General features: G+C 38.1%; 1 long non-coding RNA gene across 4 annotated transcripts in view; it reads right to left on the bottom strand.

Annotated features, from left to right (window-relative positions):
- Gm34889 overlaps positions 1–18,128 on the bottom strand; it is a 42,494-nt gene that overhangs the window by 12,913 nt on the left and 11,453 nt on the right. For 2 of the 4 annotated variants that reach the window (XR_001783500.2, XR_375057.4), the window contains exons 2-3: positions 10,575–10,621; positions 9,449–9,528 (exon numbers count right to left, since the gene is read on the bottom strand). This is a non-coding gene — a long non-coding RNA (predicted gene, 34889). Of the gene's footprint in view, positions 1–9,448; positions 9,529–10,574; positions 10,622–13,509; positions 13,627–18,128 lie in introns of all 4 variants that reach the window. The other 2 variants (XR_375058.3, XR_001783499.1) reach the window with 2 other exon arrangements.

Raw genomic sequence — 18,128 nt, 5'->3', positions numbered from 1 at the left:
CTGGATTTCCTGGATGTTTTGAGTTAGGATCTTTTTGTATTTTGTATTTTCTTTGATTGTTGTGCCAATGTTCTCTATGGAATCTTCTGCACCTGAGATTCTCTCTTCCATCTCTTGTATTCTGTTGCTGATGCTCACATCTATGGTTCCAGATTTCTTTCCTATGGTTTCTATCTCCAGCGTTGCCTTGCTTTGGGTTTTCTTTATTGTGTCTACTTCCCTTTTTAGGTCTTGGATTGTTTTATTCAATTCCATCACCTGTTTGGTCGTGTTTTCCTGTAATTCTTTAAGGGATTTTTGTGCTTCCTCTTTAAGATTTTCTACCTGTTTAGCAGTGTTCTCCTGTATTTCTTTGAGTGAGTTATGAAGGTCCTTCTTGATGTCCTCTACCATCACCATGAAATATGCTTTTAGATCCAGGTCTAGCTTTTTGGGTGTGTTGGGGTGCCCTGGACTGGGCGAGGTGGGAGTGCTGGGTTCTGGTGATGGTGAGTGGTCTTGGTTTCTGTTAGTAAGATTCTTACACTTACCTTTCGCCATCTGGTAATCTCTGGAGTTAGTTGATTTAGTTGTCTCTGGTTAGAGCTTGTTCCTCAGGTGATTCTGTTAGCCTCTATCAGCAAACCTGGGAGACTAGCTCTCTCCTCTGAGTGTCAGTGGTCAGAGCACTCTCTGCAGGCAAGCTCTCCTCTTATAGGGAAGGTGCACAGATATCTGGCGTTAGAACCTCCCTCCTGGCAGAAGATGAAGACCCAAAAGAGGACCTGTCCCGAAGCTGAGTTGTTTTGGCCTGTCCCAGAAGCTGTTAGCTTCTGTATTCTACACTCTCACCTGTGCAGAATACTCTCAGAGGAGTCCTGGAACCAAGTTATAAGATACAATTTGCTAAACGCATGAAACTCAGGAAGAACGAAGACCAAAGTGTGGACACTTTGCCCCTTCTTAGAATTGCGAACAAAACACCCATGGAAGGAGTTACAGAGACAAAGTTTGGAGCTGAGACAAAAGGATGGACCATCTAGAGCCTGCCATATCCAGGGTTCCATCCCATAATCAGCTTCCAAATGCTGACACCATTGGATACACTAGCAAGATTTTGCTGAAAAGACCCAGATATAGCTGTCTCTTGTGAGACTATGCCGGGGCCTAGCAAACACAGAAGTGGATGCTCACAGTCAGCTATTGGATGGATCACAGGGCCCCCAATGGAGGAGCTAGAGAAAGTACCCAAGGAGCTAAAGGGATCTGCAACCCTATAGGTGGAACAACATTATGAACTAACCAGTACCCGGAGCTCTTGACTCTAGCTGCATATGTATCAAAAGATGGCCTAGTCGGCCATTACTGGAAAGAGAGGTCCATTGGACTTGTAAACTTTATATGCCCCAGTACAGGGGAACGCCAGGGCCAAAAAGGGGGAGTGGGTGGGTAGGGGAGTGGGTGGGAGGGTATGGGGGACTTTTGGGGTAGCATTGGAAATGTAAATGAGGAAAATACCTAATAAAAAGTATTTAAAAAAAACATGTAGTGGGGCATGGCTGTAATCTCGGCTGGATTCATCTTTACTTAATGTAATCTTGGGAGGCTGAGGAAGGAAGATTGCTATGAATTCAAGACCACCCTGGGCTACATAGTCAGTTCAATGCCAGCTGGAACTACAGACCACACCCTACCTCAAAACAATTTTTTTCAGCATAAAAAATGAAGGAATACCAGGGGAGAGGGATGGTGGGAAACCAAAGTGGATGTCTCTATAATCTAAAAATGAGATTAAGACTTTAAAATCTAGAAAGGGACTTATGGTATAGTTCTGTTGACAATGTGCTTGTTGCACAAGTATAATAAATTCAATCTGAATTCAATCTCTAGTAGTCACATAAAAATTGAGCCATGGTCATGCATTCTTGCAATTCTAGTGCAGACAGAGATGCAAAGACAGGAGGCTGACTGTCCATCTAGTCTAGCCTAATTGGCAAACCCCAGACTCCAGTGAGAGAATCTGTCGTTAAAAGACCTAGCAGATACCTCCTGAGAAATGATACCCTAGGTTGTCTCTGGCCTACACATAAACACATATGCAAATGCATCTACATTCATATGTACACCATACACACAAAAACACACAAACACAAATCTAGAAAGGATAAAGGAAAAATAGCTCACAAGCAGGCTCCAAAACGGCAGCCTGATGGTATGTTTAAAGATGGAAGCTCAGGTCCCACCATAGATGATTTTGCTAGGAAACAGAAATCTAACCTCCAATGTTTCTCAGAAAACTTTAACCCTTAGTCTCATCTCTTCCTGCAAAGTCCCTTAACTAACTCACAGGTTGCTTTGGCCTACAGGCCACCTCCCAGGACAAAATTGACAAATCTTTTCCTGTCAAGCTGCTGCTTTCTACTCTAGTAGACTTTGGACAATTTGTCCACCAATAAACTTTTCTTCCTGTCTAGGGTGGCAGTTTTGCTACACTTGCTTATAAAGATAAACTAGGAAATTACTTTTGTTATTTATAGCAAGGTATACAGGGTTGGCATTCTTATATAGGAAGAGAATCCAAACAAAAGAAAAGGAAATAGTCCATATCCCAACTTAAAAAAAAAAAAAGGACCAGAACTTTTAACAGGAAATTCAAACTGCATCCTAGTTTGCTTTATATTACCATGATAAAACACTATAGCCAAAAGCAACTTGAAGAGGAAAGGGTTTTCCTTACAAGTCACAGTCCATCATCAGGGGAAGCCAAGGCAGGAACCCAGAGACAGGAAACCAGAGACAAGAAGTGAAGCAGTGATCACAGAGAAAAACTGCTTACAGGCTTGCTTCAAATGGCTTTCTCAGCCTACTTTATTATAGCACCTAGGCTGTGCCCTCCTATAGTTGCCTACAGGCAATCAGATGGGGCATTTTCTTGACTGAGATTTGTTTTTCCCTGATGACCTTAATTTGTGTCAAGTTGACAAAACTATCCAGCACAGCTGAGGATATATCTCAGAGAATGTGCTTAGCAGGATAGTGTTTCTAGGTTCATTCTCTTGTGTGGCAGGAAGAAAGGAAGGGAAAGGGAATAGGAAAGAAAGTCTTAGCCATGGGAAAAGGTCGTTACCACATAAAAGGATGTTGGACCTTACTTGCAATAAGGGAAATATAAATTAAGAGAATACTGAAATAGCATCTACCAGATTAAAGGAAGTTATCAAAAACAGTAGTTGCCAAAATACAAAATGACACAACCTTCACTGAAAAAGAACTTAGAAATATGTTGTAAAATTACAAAGGCGATTCTTAACCCAGTAATTCCATCCTATACCCCACACACATCCTGGGGAAAAACATAAAATGATATATATTATTCACTACAGCATGCTTTGTAATAGTAAAAGACTTGGAAGAACTCAAATTTCAATCAGAAGGGGTCTAGGTGAATATATTATAACACATCCATAAAATGAAGCATCATTTACCTATTCAAGAAATAGGAAATGTATATTACCTCCACACAGTAATCTCTAGGATATACTAATATGTGAAAAATGAGTTTAAGAAAAGTTAAAATAAGTGTATACAGTATACTCCCCAACACACATCTTCATTATAGGGACACCAATTGGATTATTATATATCATGAGTTATTAATTTTGTAAATGTCTAATAATAGCACCAACGTTTACATTCTTTAGGAAAGAGATATGAAAATATGTACTCCAGAAGACCAGAAATAGGAAGGGAAAACTCAGAATTCAAAAACATGTACATGGAATCCAGGCATGATGGCACACAAATTTAATCCCAGCACTCAGGAGGCAGGGGCAGGCCGATCTCCATTAGGTAAAGCCAGTCTGGTCTACAGGGCTACAATGTGAAACTGTGTCTCAAAAAAACAAAAAAAGTAGAATATAGATGCAAAAATCCCTAAAAATTTATGAAACCTATATCAAATATGTTTAAGTCAGATATATTTTACATACTAACAACAATTGAAATGAAAGTATATTACTTACAATGTAAAAAAACAAAAAAAAGCTATAAAATGTTTAGAGATAAATATGTTTATAAGCTGTATAGTTCAATATTGTCAGGAAGATAATTCTCTGTAAACAGAGCTACAGATTCTAATATGAATCCAGTTCAAATACCAATATAATGTTTGCTGGAATTAATTGTGTGTATTGAATGGCTCTAAACTCCTTTCAATTTTATATAATCATTCCAGATTAGGGAGGGTTCTGTTGGTGGTAGTGATAGTGTTGGGGCTGGCTGGTGCACTGGCTTTTCTCTTTCTCCCTCCCTCTCCTTGGCCTCTTCCTCCTAAGTGCCAGGATTACCAAGTCTAGCTACCCAACCCACTTTGAATCTGAAGCCACTTTTGTAGCACCAGTGAAATAAGACAATAGTAACCACTCCCAAGAGATTTAATCTGCCCACCAGGCACCTCAATTCAGTTTTACATAACTATTTGGCATAGTTTTCCTTTTTTCCTCATATGATTTATCATTGACATTTTTGCTTAGAAACATGACATCACAGCTGATTGTTATTTTCTCATCAAATGGAAAGTAAATTAATCTTTTACTAAGTAAAGGATGAGACAGAAGATAAGAGAGGTAAACTGGTAGTTTGCATTTTTAAAAAGGAGACAGAATTGAAAGTGTTTGGTTATAAAACCAAAAATTAAATATAAAAATTGTTCTATGTTTTTAAAAAAGAATTATTTATTTATTTTATGTATATGAGTACACTGTAGCTGTCTTCAGACACACCAGAAGAGGGCATTTGATCCCATTACAGATGGTTGTGAGCCACCGCCCAGTTGCTGAGAATTGGACACAGGACCTCTGGAAGAGCAGTCAGTGATCTTAACCGCTGAGCCATCTCTCCAGCCTCTGTCTATGGTTCTTAACAATAAAAAATTTGTGGAAAAATATTAATTCGTTTTTGGAGGCAGGATGTCCGAGGCTAGTCTCTAATTTACTATATAGCTGAGGCTTGCTATAAGGTAAATATGAACTCTTAATGTTCTTGTCTCCACCTCCTAAGTGTGTGTAGTAAAGTTGTATCACATCATAGCCAGCAAAATATTTCACTTAAATTAAAAAAATTGTAAGTGCAAGTAAGATTATACTACTAACTTTATAAATGTTAAAAAATGAACTATAAAAGTGTGTCATTATTTGTATATAAAACTTGATTACAATAGTAACAGTGATGAGAGAAAAATACAATTATACCAAATCTCTTGACTAATAGAAGATATTTCTTAGAAACATATTGCTTATCTAAAAAGTGTGAAAGTAATTACTGGTAGATTTTAAGACAGGAATATGCCTTTTTGATCACTGCAAATGCAGAAAAATGCCCAGGACCATTTATGAAAAGAAAAAATAGAGGGAAAAAAGAAAACCAAAACAAGATGATAAAAGCAAAGTAAGTCATACCAATTATAATAATAATTAAAATATTTTAACAGACAAATCCCTTGACTCAGTAACAACAATGTCTCATCAAAAAGACCAAAAGGTCAGGTGAGTATTAATCAGGCAATTCAAAGAACACAAAATCAGGTTACAAAATTAATATCAAACAGCTAAGAATTTAGGGCAAACATTAATTGGGCAAAGACATTAAAGCAGATAAAAGAATGTTTCAAAATGAATTCATTTCATTAAGTTGTACTTTCTAAGTAGAATTACATTAAAATATACAAAAATATATATCCATAACTTGCATTTGAGTTTCTGTAGCTTCCTGAGCTGTTTGCAGACCAGTTTCCAAAGATAGTAGGAAAGTTTTGTTGTCTAAGCACTGAAGAAAGGAGAGTGGGTTATAAGGATTTTTCCTGTTATAGAATTATTTTAGGATTCATGTGCCAGGTATGTGACTTTACATACTGTAACAGCAAGTCCATCAATGATGAAAACTTCAACCAGAGTACACCAATGTTTTATTCATGGCAAATGCTGAAACAAACACAAATGTTGACTGGTAAATATTTGGCGGTTTCTACCCCACCTTCGATCATTTAGTTCCCAATAAAAAAACCAAACAACCTATACATTTATAATAAGCTGTAAAAGCACTAGTGGGGGGCAGGTTTCAACATTCTATGCTGTTTTGTCTACTTCCCTGTCAATAACCCTGAGATGTAACTTGCCATGTTCTACCTGGGCCACTCCTACTCCAACTGACCAGCTCTCATGGCCATGTTCTCATGATCCACCATAGTGTCTTCTTCTCCCCTATCCTCCTCATCGTCTCTGCCTTAGACCCCAAGCCTGAGAACTGAAGCTCCACCTACCTCTCTCTTCTGCCCAGCTACAGGCTGCAGTCATCTTTATTTAATTAATACACCAAATGATGCTATGTAACCTTGCTCCTAAGTTTAAAACTATTGACTATATAAGAATGGCTACAGACAATTACTGGAGGGATTAGAGGTAGGTTCTTTTTAGTGACCTGGTTGAAGTTTGCAGAGGAGAATGGTGGAAGCCATGATGAGAGGAGGTGAACCATGAATGCATGGCCAGGAGAAACAGCAAATATTTGGGGTACACCGCTGGGGAAACAGCCAGAGAAGCAGTAGGAAAGTAGATTAGGGGTTATCCCCCAATAATTGTCAAATCCAAATTAGTTAACCATAGTCTGAGTCTCATTCATTCATAAGCAAGACATGGATAAGTTTAAATTGGTTCAACCACAGTTGACAAGTTTGTCATCTGCACAAATGAGAGTGCATAATAGGATAGCAAGCATATGCTCTTTGGGAAGATAAAAGATGGCAGAAGTCTTACAGAAGTCATGAAGCATTTTAAGTTAAGAAATATACAAGGCTAGCAAGACCACCTGGCAGCTCTTAGTATCTTTGACTTGTGTTCATCTCAACAACCAGACCATTTCTTCTGTAACTAAGAACAGAATACTCATCCCCTTCTAAGTCTAACTGGATTGCAGAGCTGTTTATGGTTATGAATAAAACCTAAATAACCACAACATAAAACAAAAACAAACTACCAAATTTTTATATGAGCAGTAGTTGTAAGAGGCAGAACAGACATAAAGAAAGAAATCTTTCAATGATTGTGAAAGACCCACAACATGAGGACTCCCCCACGTTCTGACTCGGGAGAGGCAACACCTCAAATCACTCATGAGAAACGGTCTTGATGCAAACTGCAAGAGGTTTATTCAGAAAAGACCAGTGCACTGGGGACGACTTGTATCCCATGCAGGGGTAGAGGAATCGACCCTGAGCTCAAGGGGTAAGGGGTTTATAAAGGCAGAAACCGCAAACACCTGGCATTGGGCTATAGAAAGGCAAAAACCGCAAACACCTGGCATCCTGGAACAATGGGGCAAGTTCTACTCCCTGCCATTAGTGAGGTCTATTTTGGACACAGGTCTAGGGGCTTAAATAATTTTTCACTCTCTCTCAGTATCTTTCAATTACCACTGGTAGATCAAATAAACAAAAGGTAACTATTGTGGGTCAGGTTCCTTGGAAAGAGACTCTGAGAAGCTACTGCCTGCAAGAGATTTATTGGGTGCACTCTTAAAATTGCGAGGGAATGGTGAAAACTGGATTAGTACAAAAGGAACCTAAACTATGCTTCTAGTTACTATGCTTGTAGTTACATTAAGCACCATATATCCTTCAGGAAGCTCTGGAGCTGGCAGGATCCTTCAAAACAAATTTCCCATTGAAGGAAAACCAAAAAACCAAACCAAAACAAAAAACACAAACAAACAAACCAAAAAAAAAAACAAACCCACAACTTTGTATTTCTTTATCAGTCTCTGAGGTGCATAATACACCTCAGAAAAGCTTAATCTCTCTACTGAAAACAATTTCTAGAGACTGACTCAGCTCTAAGTTAGAAGCTGCTAATAGTCATCACTGTGTCCAGGGCAAGGGGAGTACTGTTCTTAACAAAAATAGGAGAAGCTAGAATCTCGTGAGGACCACTGTATCAGAATGGGAATCTATGGAATGAGAGGTGAACTGGGCATCTATCCCCCAGATTACTCTGATATGCTGCTTCCGATCCAAGTCAGAAGCACTAGAATCTAAATAACACAAAGTTAAAAGTTGGCTTAAAAGTATATCGTGCCTTTCGGGCTGGAGGGCTGGCTCAGTTGTTAAGACCACCAGATGCTCTTCCAGAGGACTGAGTTGAGTCACAGCACCCACATGGAGGGTCACAATCTTCTGTAACTCTAGTTCCAGCAAAACCAGTGCCCTCTTCTGGCCTTCACAGAATGCACAGACACACATGCAAACAAAGCATCTATGCACATAAAGTAAATAAATAAAAAAAATTTTAAATGCTTTTAGATTTAAAATTGAACTAAGTTTCCTAGCCAGCATCTAGGCAGCATTTACATTTTTTTTTTACCAAATACTAGATTATAGAAAATGTGTTAGTACATTAAAAGCATATTATTTCTAGCATTGTACTAAACATAATAAGAGACAATTATCAGCAAATTGTAAGACAATAATCAGCAAAAATTAAAGCAGAGTCTAAAATAATAAGGGTAATCAAATGAAATATAGTCCAGTCTTTCCAAATGAATTAGAGTACCAGACAATTTCATGCTGAACTCTGAATCACTTGAAAATAACTACTAAAGAGCAGCTTAGAACAAGTTTTCACAAGTTAACAGTATCTGATGTATTAAGAATTCAGAACATTGACAAGCAATGTTGGAGGATCATACTGTATGAAAATTTAGCATTTTATAAAACTGATATACTGCCCACTATGCAAAAAACTGATTAAGATTTAAGATTTTAGATATCATTTATTAGGAACCATGGCTGTTACGATCAGCTTTACATTATTATAGCACGGTTTTATCACTGAATTATGCTTATTTTTATGAGCAGTGACACATATTTTTCTTTCAATAGTCATCATGTTGGTGTATTGACAGCAATTTTGATATGCTACAATCATGACACTGGCTATATTGTAGTACATGTTTTTCCATACATAGAACTTGCTGAAATTAGAGTTTGCTGATTTGATTCTATGTGACACAATAAGAAAATCTATAATCTCTTTGCATTTTACTTTGAGTTCTAGTTTTAAGTGCAGTAAGCCAACAGTATCGTATTAGATTATTGCCTTCATTTTATGTGACAAATTATATAACATATTTCCAAAATTTGATCAGTGGATATTTTTCATTATTTTAAAAAATATTGTTTTTAAGTGTGTATGTGTGTGTTTGTGTGAGTGTACAAATGAGTTCAGATGCTTGTGGAGGCCAAAGGTGTTGGATACCCTGGAGCTATCGATACAGGTATTTGTGAGCACCTGGCAAGGGGAAACAAGGAACCAAACTCAGATCCTCTGAAAAAGCAGTAAGGGCTCTCAATTGCTGAGTCATTTCTCTAGCCCTTATTTTCATTTTCTGAAGTATCTATATATCAAGTTTTCATTTTTACCAAATATTTCCAGCAAAAAAAAAAATCCTTTGATTCCATGAACTTGATCCTGTTGAACGGTCAGTTTCTGGTTTGGAATTCTAATAAACAAAGAGAACACAAAGGAGTTTTATTGTGAAATGTGCTTGATTAATGCTTTGGAAAAGAAAGCAAACTTTTGTAGATATGATTTTAAAAGATACAGTATAAAATAAAAAGATAGACAACTAAGCTTTAAAAACAAGTAACTACAAAACATTTATGACTCAAGAGCTTGATTATAACAACATTTTACAGAATGCAAAAGTTAATTGCATAGCATGAAGTGGCCAAACATAAGTAATGAGCCAAATTTATCTCAAAACTAAATATTCTCTCTCTCCTCTCCTCTCCTCTCCTCTCCTCTCCTCTCCTCTCCTCTCCTCTCCTCTCCTCTCCTCTCCTCTCCTCTCCTCTCCTCTCCTCTCTTCTCCTCTCCCTCCCTCTCTCATACATGTGTGTGCATATACACACACATGCGCAGACACACACACAATTCTTATCCAAGTTAAAAAAAAAACCCCACTGAAATCAAATGGCCATTTACACTCCACAGAAGCAGATATATCTATAAAAAAATTCTCTATTATGTCAGTTTGTACTGTTGAAAGTGGTTACCAAGAAAGACAGAAAATCTGAAAAGCAAGCAGTTAAGGGCAATAACTGCTGCCTAAAGAAATAGAATGAAATTACTGACAATGATGGAGTGATTTCAGGAGGAAATGAGAAAATCATATATCAGCAAATAGAATTTTCACAAAGGAAAATAGCTCCAGTTTATCAAAGCTTTGATACTCACTATTCTAGAAATAAATGCACTGCTGACATCTGCTTCACAGAACATTAGTAACCTAATCACCACGTAACGGAGAAACTCCGAAGACTGGGGCATTACTGTTAGAAGAGTATAAGGTCACTGTGCACCCAGATGCTGATAATCATTTACGGTCTGTCTCAACATAAATGTCTGAGCTATCCAGCTATCTCAGGCTGAGTGTGATGAATATCCACATCATGATCTTGGGAGCTACTCACATATTTTTTAAGGCAGGTAGTTGGCTATTTCTGGCTATTAACAACCATTAAGTATATCTGAGTATTAACTCACCTATGAATGAGTGAATCCTTTTTCCATCTGTCGTCACTTAGAGGAACCTATGGAAATGGAAATGAGACTGCTCAGAAAAATGGAGACCACTAGTTTGTTTTTTTTTTGTTTTTTTTTTGTTTTTTTTTTTTTTTTACTTCTGAGTATCTACATTTGAGTTTTCCCTGTTCTATTAGTTGTCTTCACATCTGGACAAGGTGAGGGGAAAGCCTAGGTACTCCTTTCTTGCTTTTCTTGATCCATGTCAGATTTGTTTGGAATGCCCGTTCTGCTTTCTCCAGGACTGCTTATGTATGTAACAAAGTATCTCATACCTTCTTGGTGTGTTAAGTCCCTAGTAGCAACACCTGAAACCAATTTTGAAAAGGTGTCCATTCTTTTTCCCTGTGGTAACAGATTGGTTCATAATATATGTGCTGAAATAGGAATTCTTTCCCCTGGATTTTGGTGGTGGTGAGCCTAGCCTTTAATGGCTGAGCCATCTCTCCACCCCCTGGATTTTTTCTTTAATCAGTAAAATCCAGACTGCTGGTTAGTGTTTTTACAAATTACAGTGCTGGTATAGATTTGGTGACAGCTATAGACACACGTACACCCACCACCCCCAAAAAAGTCAATTTAATGACAAGAGGATCTATGTCTAATCTGCTTAGGGCACATTCAGAACAATTGTGGAAATGACTGTGAGGACACAACACCATCAAACTGGACTCCTGGTCTTACCTTATTTATGTGGTATTCATAAGATTCTATGTAGGGGTCTCAACCTTCTTGATGTTGTGGCCCTTTAATATATTCCTCATGTAGTAGTGGCCTCTGACCTCTACTGTTATGAATCATAACGTAAACAGCTGGTAGGTGACTCCTGTGAAAGGACTGCTCAACCCCAAAGGGGTCATGAGCCACAGGCTGAGAATCACTATTCAGTATCATTAGCTCTGTTTAGAGTGACTTCATACTATATTACCTTTCTCCATTCCACCATTCAGCATTTTCATAACAAGACACATCCTCTGTGCTTAGATTTTTTTTTTAAAAAATCATTAAGAATATCAAAAAGATATCAAAAAGCATTTCCATATCTTTATATCTGAGAAAAGTATGAGAAGACAGAAGCTAAAAAATAACTATATAAAAACTTTAAGTTCTATTTCAAAAGAGACAATACAACCAAAATTTAATGACAAATTGAAAAAAATGTCTGCAAAATATACACAGGGCAAAGTATTAGTGTGTGTGTTTAATAAAGAACCCTTTAAAAAAGAATTTATTTTATTATTTTTAATTATGCATATGTGAGTAAAGAGGCCAGAGGCCAGATCCCCCTTGAAATTAGAGTTACAGGAAGTTGTAAGCCATCCAATATTGGTGCTCCCTTCAAAGGAAATCACTGTTTAGGTGTACAAAGATGTACATACAGTGACATCAATGCAATTGTTCACAATATTTGAAATTTTGATTAACATTATTCAATAAAGACAAAATAAACTGAACAATGATATAACTATACAGGAACTTCATGTGACAGCGAACATGGATATTACCACCAAGTACATAGACAGAGGAGCCTACAGTCTGCGTATCATCTGGGGACAAGGGAGAAAAAAAGGAGGGAGGGAGGGAGGGAGGGAGGGAGGGAGGGAGGGAGGGAGGGAGGGAGGGAGGGAAGGAAGGAAGGAGGGAGGGAAGGGGAAGGGAAGAAAACAAAAGGAAAGGGAAGGGAAGGAGAGAGATTGGAGAAGTATTGGTGAATATCTATAAACTCAGTATCTGGGAGTCTGATGCAGGAGGTTGATCAAGAATTCAAGGCTGCCAGGTGTGGTGGCGAATGCCTTTAATCCCAGCACTCTGGAGGCAGAGGCAGGCGGATTTCTGAGTTTGAGGCTAGCCTGGTCTACAAAGTGAGTTCCAGGACAGCCTGGGCTATACAGAGAAACCCTGTCTCAAAAACAACAACAACAAAAAAAAGGGATTCAAGGCTATCCTTGCCTCTATGAGGAGAGGGAAAGGGGTAAAGAGAATATAAGATAATGTAGAAGACTAAAAACTGTATTTTTTTAAATGGCTAACTCTGACATCATATCTTAGTGAAGAGACTAAGGAAAGGCGTGTCTAAAAGTTGGGGGATCATTTATACAGGTTCCCCATGTGCAACTCAGACACAGAAAGCAAGGCAAGAGATAGAGCTTGCGAGTGAAATCAGTCTCTTTCTGGCTCCAGATGACTTTACCCCCAAGCACTGGGATATTAAGGATATAGGTGTTTTCAGATACAGGGTTTCCCTATAAGTAAATTATCCGCACAATGAAAATGAGTGGCTGAATCAGGAGGATTAGACACATTTTATTTTCTACTACCCAGCTTGTTATTCCTGGTTGTAATGTTTTCAAGAGAGATGAAAGGGTAAGTCGTAATCTTGGGCTGGGGGCCGAGTGCAGGAGAATTACAAAGTTCCATGGAACCCTTGTTACCCAGCCCTGAAGCCTGGAGTAAGAACTTGTGCTCTGCTCTGGTGCAGGGTATAGTAAAGAAGGCAATTGACTTTGTCAAAGATTGAGGGAAATGTCATCAAGAAAATGAGTTACTGGGAAAAAACAAACCTTAAAGGTTATCAACCAGAATAAAGGGGTCTGGGTATCTGGCAAGCAGAAATTACACAGTATATTAGTATATAAAGGCGACCTGATACAACCTTCAGCAGATGTAGTGAATGTTTCTATCTGTAAGACTAGATCAAACTTTTTGGAGTCAAGCGCTCAATCATATACATACAACAGAGAAAGAGGCAGGTAAAGTTGGTGAGTGACTGTTCTTTTTGTCAAGACAGAGATAAAAGTTTCCAAGGCCACAGAAATGGTGGCTTCTATTACCACCCAATAATAGTTTAAAGATAAGAATCACTGGGGGATGGTACAGAAAATGTGTATCAAGTCACCTCACATTTCTTTTCACTCCTCAGTCATGGTGGTGTCCAGAGTGATTGAGAGCCTCTGGTAGTATAAAGAGAATCGTCCTGCAACTGTCAACAATGTCCAATAAACAGTTCCAGGTGCTGGAGGAAAAACAAAACAAAAAAAAACAACAACAAAAAAAAAAACCAGTGCTTAGTAATGGGTCCTCTATCCCTAGCTCTCTGCACTACCAACAACAATAGAAACAAAAATCTATCTACATCTAAGTATAGCATGAAGGAGGGATTAGTTTAGAAGCCAAACAGCTGGCATGATACAGGTCTTGTCAAAAACCACAAAGAAAAATTGCTTCAGGTGTAGGCAAGGGAGAAGTTGGAGTCCCCCCTCTAGCTTGAGGCACATTCTTACATCTCAAATTCATTTAGATAATATACAGATAAAAAGAAAGAATCATTTGTCAGAAGTTCGGAGATGCATTTCTACTCTAAGTAATATTTCATTCTTAAATATTTCTAATATTGAAACAGATATTTCTAGAAACTGGAATGTAATTATGGGGCTGTGACAACCTGTGACAAGGATAGCATACATTTCATTGTGATATTAGAAAGACTTTCAGATGGCAAGTTTAAGCATGTTAACATTTTCATTTCATTATTCTGGCAACATAATTGGTTTTAGGATAGAAGTGTTGAAAGGGTTCATCCAAATATAATCTCTTAATTTTGCCTCTGATATATAAATGTCAATGAATATGGTTGGTTAAGGCATCTTTTAAATTAAAAGATATATAGAGAATATATAGAGTTACTTTTCACTTTAGAATGTTTACATTTATTATTTATTATTTGTGGGGTGGCATTATGCACAAACCACAGAGCATATGTGGGAATTAGGAGACTCCTTGCAGGACTCTCTTCTCTCCTTCTACCCTATGGGCCCTGGCGACTGAACTCAGGTCATCAGTTAGGCTTGGGAGCAAGCGCTGTACCTACTGAGCCATATCATCAGCCCTTATTTGTATCTTTTTTGCATGTCACTGATTAAATAAGTAGAAAAATACTGATAACCGTGTTATGTCTTAACCACACTAACTTAAAATTTACAGGTCTTAAGTTTCAAAGGAATATGTAGACTTTGAGCATCTATGTGGTGAACAGCAAAGAAGTAGGGGATGCTGTGCCAGTGCTACTCAAGCACCTTCACCATGATCTGAGCTGTGAAGAAGCTGAGAGTAGAGAGTAACCAGCTATAGGGGACCACTCCCCATGGATCTGATTGGTTAGAAAATGAATTCCTGGTAGTTAAGCCAACCGGGAATTAAGCAACTGGTATACTGGTTTCCAAACAGCAAGCAAACAAACGAAAATGCCCTAACATGTAGGTTTTTAACGTTCTGTGATAGGAATACTTCCATTATATTTATTTCAAGATATAATAAGACACCCTTAGTTTGGTGTAGAAGAGACACCAGCTTTGCCTTTCTCACAAGTCACTTGGAGCCAATCTGAACAGGTAGGAGCCAGTGTGAGTTTGAAGCAAAGATCCCAAAAAGAAGCAAGGAAGAAGAGCCTTTTACTTTTCTCATTGTTGTGACCAAAAAAAAAAAAAAAAAAAGCCTGATGTAGAAAAACTAAAGGGAGGCAGGGCTTATTATGCTCATTGTTTCATATTATTCATTTGCTTATTGTGGAGAAACCATACCAGAGAAGCACACATCATGAAGAGGAAGCAAAGAAGGAGGAATACCGATGCTTAGCTGGCTTTCTCTTCCTTTATTCATTCTATCCAAATTCCTAACGTATATAGTGCTGTGACCCACATTCAAATTCAATCATCTTCTTTAAATGAAAACTCCCTAGAAATAAAGACACACCTCACCAATCCCCTAAATTATTCTAAACGTGGTCAAATTGACCATGAACATTAACTACCACAAGTCCACCCCTTGCCAACTTGACACACAAATACATTACTTTAAACCATAATTTCCCACCACTGTCTCCCCAAAAGGCCACGTTATATTTCTACACAAATTTCACTAGCCCAGTATGAAAAGTCTGTAGTTCCATTCAAAGTAATTCAATAGACCGTGTTCAAAGTCCATACTAAAGTTCAAGGCATTCTCTTGTCTGTAAATTCTTGTAAAATAAAAGTATTCCATATTTCTAGTATACAGTGATACAAATATTCCCTATTCTTAGTAGAAATTTTTTTAAATTACTCATTTTATGTGTATGAGTGTTTTGGTTGCATGTATGTCTGTACAAATGCATGCACTATCACTAGACTGATGCCAGAAAAGGGCTCGGACTCCCTGAGACTGGAGTTACAGACTGTTGTGAACCACCATATGGGTGCTGGGAATCAAACTCGGGTTCTCTAAAAAGGCAATCAATGCTCTTAACTGCTGAGCCATCCCTCCAGCCCTAATATTCCTATTCTTAAGAGAAGAATGGAATTGTCTATGGTGCTGGCAGTGCATACCTTTCATCCCAGCACTTAGGAGGCTGAGGCAGGTGGATCTCTAAGTTTGAAGCCAGCCTGGTCTACAAAGTGAGTTCCAGGACAGCCAGGGCTGGAAAAAACAAGTTTGAAAAGCCAAGTGTGGGATGGAAAGGAATGGGGACACAGAAAGGAAAAATCGGACCAGAATAAGACCAAATACAGTAGGAAAAACATTAAATCCCATACCTTTGTGTCATACATCTAGAACATGTGGTGACCTGATGTGGGCACTACCAAACATGGGCAGTCCCAACCCTATAGCTTTACTATCTGTAGGCCTATATGGCTTCTCTTAAACTGTATTCACTTGTAGCCTATAGCTTTTTTCTTGGCAGACATTCTACATTCCTACTATGTCCAATATCCTAGTGTCTCCATTACAGCTTAGACTTTAACCTAAGAGCTTCACACATTGATCTCTCATGGACTTATTGCGATAGAATCTGAAACACTGTCTGCTTTCTAGGACTTCCTTACACTACATGTCTCCATGATTCTATAATTTGTATTCTACACGCCTGCAAAAGCAGCATCACATGAATGATGGAATTGCTAAGGATAAAGTCCCAATACTTAATATTTAGCAAATCTTTAGCAAAATTCTTTATCATCTGGATCCTATCAAATTTTCCAATCCTATCTCCCACTGATTCTTAGTTTGAAGCTTATACTCCATTTGAATGAAACAATGTCTTTCTTGAACACTGTACATCTTCTAGGGCTTGGCATATGTCTAGTTTTTGCTGCTATACTAAGGTATACAAAGCTGTGCACTTATTTAGAAAAAAGGTTTATTTAACTAAGAGTTGTGGAGGATGAAAGTACAAGATCAAGAGGTCCCATGTGTTTGACATCTGATGAAGGGTCCCTTAGCTGTATCACAACACAGTAGGAAAATTGACACAAGTAGAGAAGTCAATAGTAAGAGTATCCTTGCTTTAATACAATGCACTCTTTTAAGAAGTGGTAAGTGGGGCTGGAAAGATGGCTCAGTGGTTAAGAGCACTTACTGCTCTTCTAGAGGTCCTGAGTTCAATTCCCAGCAACCACATGGTGGCTCACAACTATCTGTAATAGAATCTAATGCCCTCTTCTGGTGCATCTGAAGACAGTTACAGTGTACTCATATGCAAAAGATAAATAATTTAAAAGAAAAAAGAAGAAGAAGAAGAAGAAGAAGGAGAAGGAGAAGGAGAAGGAGAAGGAGAAGGAGAAGGAGAAGGAGAAGGAGAAGGAGAAGGAGAAGGAGAAGGAGAAGGAGAAGGGTTAGTATTAACTCCATTCAAAGGCAATACCCTAAATGGTAAATTTCTATTTAAAAAGTGGAAAAATCTATAAATTTCCTGTTTCGTACTAGGCCTCCCTCCTTCCCGTTTTGGTGCTAGTAATTGAATTTAGGGCCTTAGAATGCTAGACAAGCACTCCTCCATTGAAATGCATCCCCATTCATTGTCCCTCTTAAGAGGAACTAAGTTTTCAGCATATGAAGCTTTGAAACACAGACTTGCACATAAATCATGCACTAGGCACTAAGTTATCACTGATTTAAATGACCAGATATGGTGACATTTGCCTATACTCCCAGCTCTCAGAAGGCTGAGACAGGATTGTAAATCCAAAGCAAGCTTTGGTTACATAATAAATTCAACCTTTTTGAGTATACTCAACAGATATTTGTATACATATCATACATACACATATACATACATAGCTTCTATAAATGCTCCTAAAATGCTCTTCTGTCTGGAATATGACTTCCACCTTCTATCTCCTCGACCTATGAAGTTCATAAAGTCCTCATCTATGGTTTCCTAGGACATAATTGTCAATGTTATTCTTCCTTGGCATGTAATTTTCCACTGCAAACCATTTGCTTAATAAAATTTGATCGATTCCAGGATTATACAGTCCATTTTCGTCTAAAAAACAGAGGGAGAGATGATAAATGGATGGATGGATGAATGGATAGATAAATAAAAGAAAGTAAGGAGACTAGAGAGGAGGGCACTTCTTTTATGCCTGGAGATACATATTTTTCTCAACAAGTAGGGTATTATTCCACATCTTGGCTATAGAGTGGCATGTGATAAGAGAATGGTATAACTGAAGGAGAAATGTCATGAGATCACAGTAA

Source organism: Mus musculus, chromosome 2, assembly GCF_000001635.26.
Source record: "Mus musculus strain C57BL/6J chromosome 2, GRCm38.p6 C57BL/6J".
NCBI lineage: Eukaryota > Metazoa > Chordata > Mammalia > Rodentia > Muridae > Mus > Mus musculus.
Note: the sequence above shows the minus strand (reverse complement) of the source record. Positions and strands in the feature narration are given on the sequence as shown.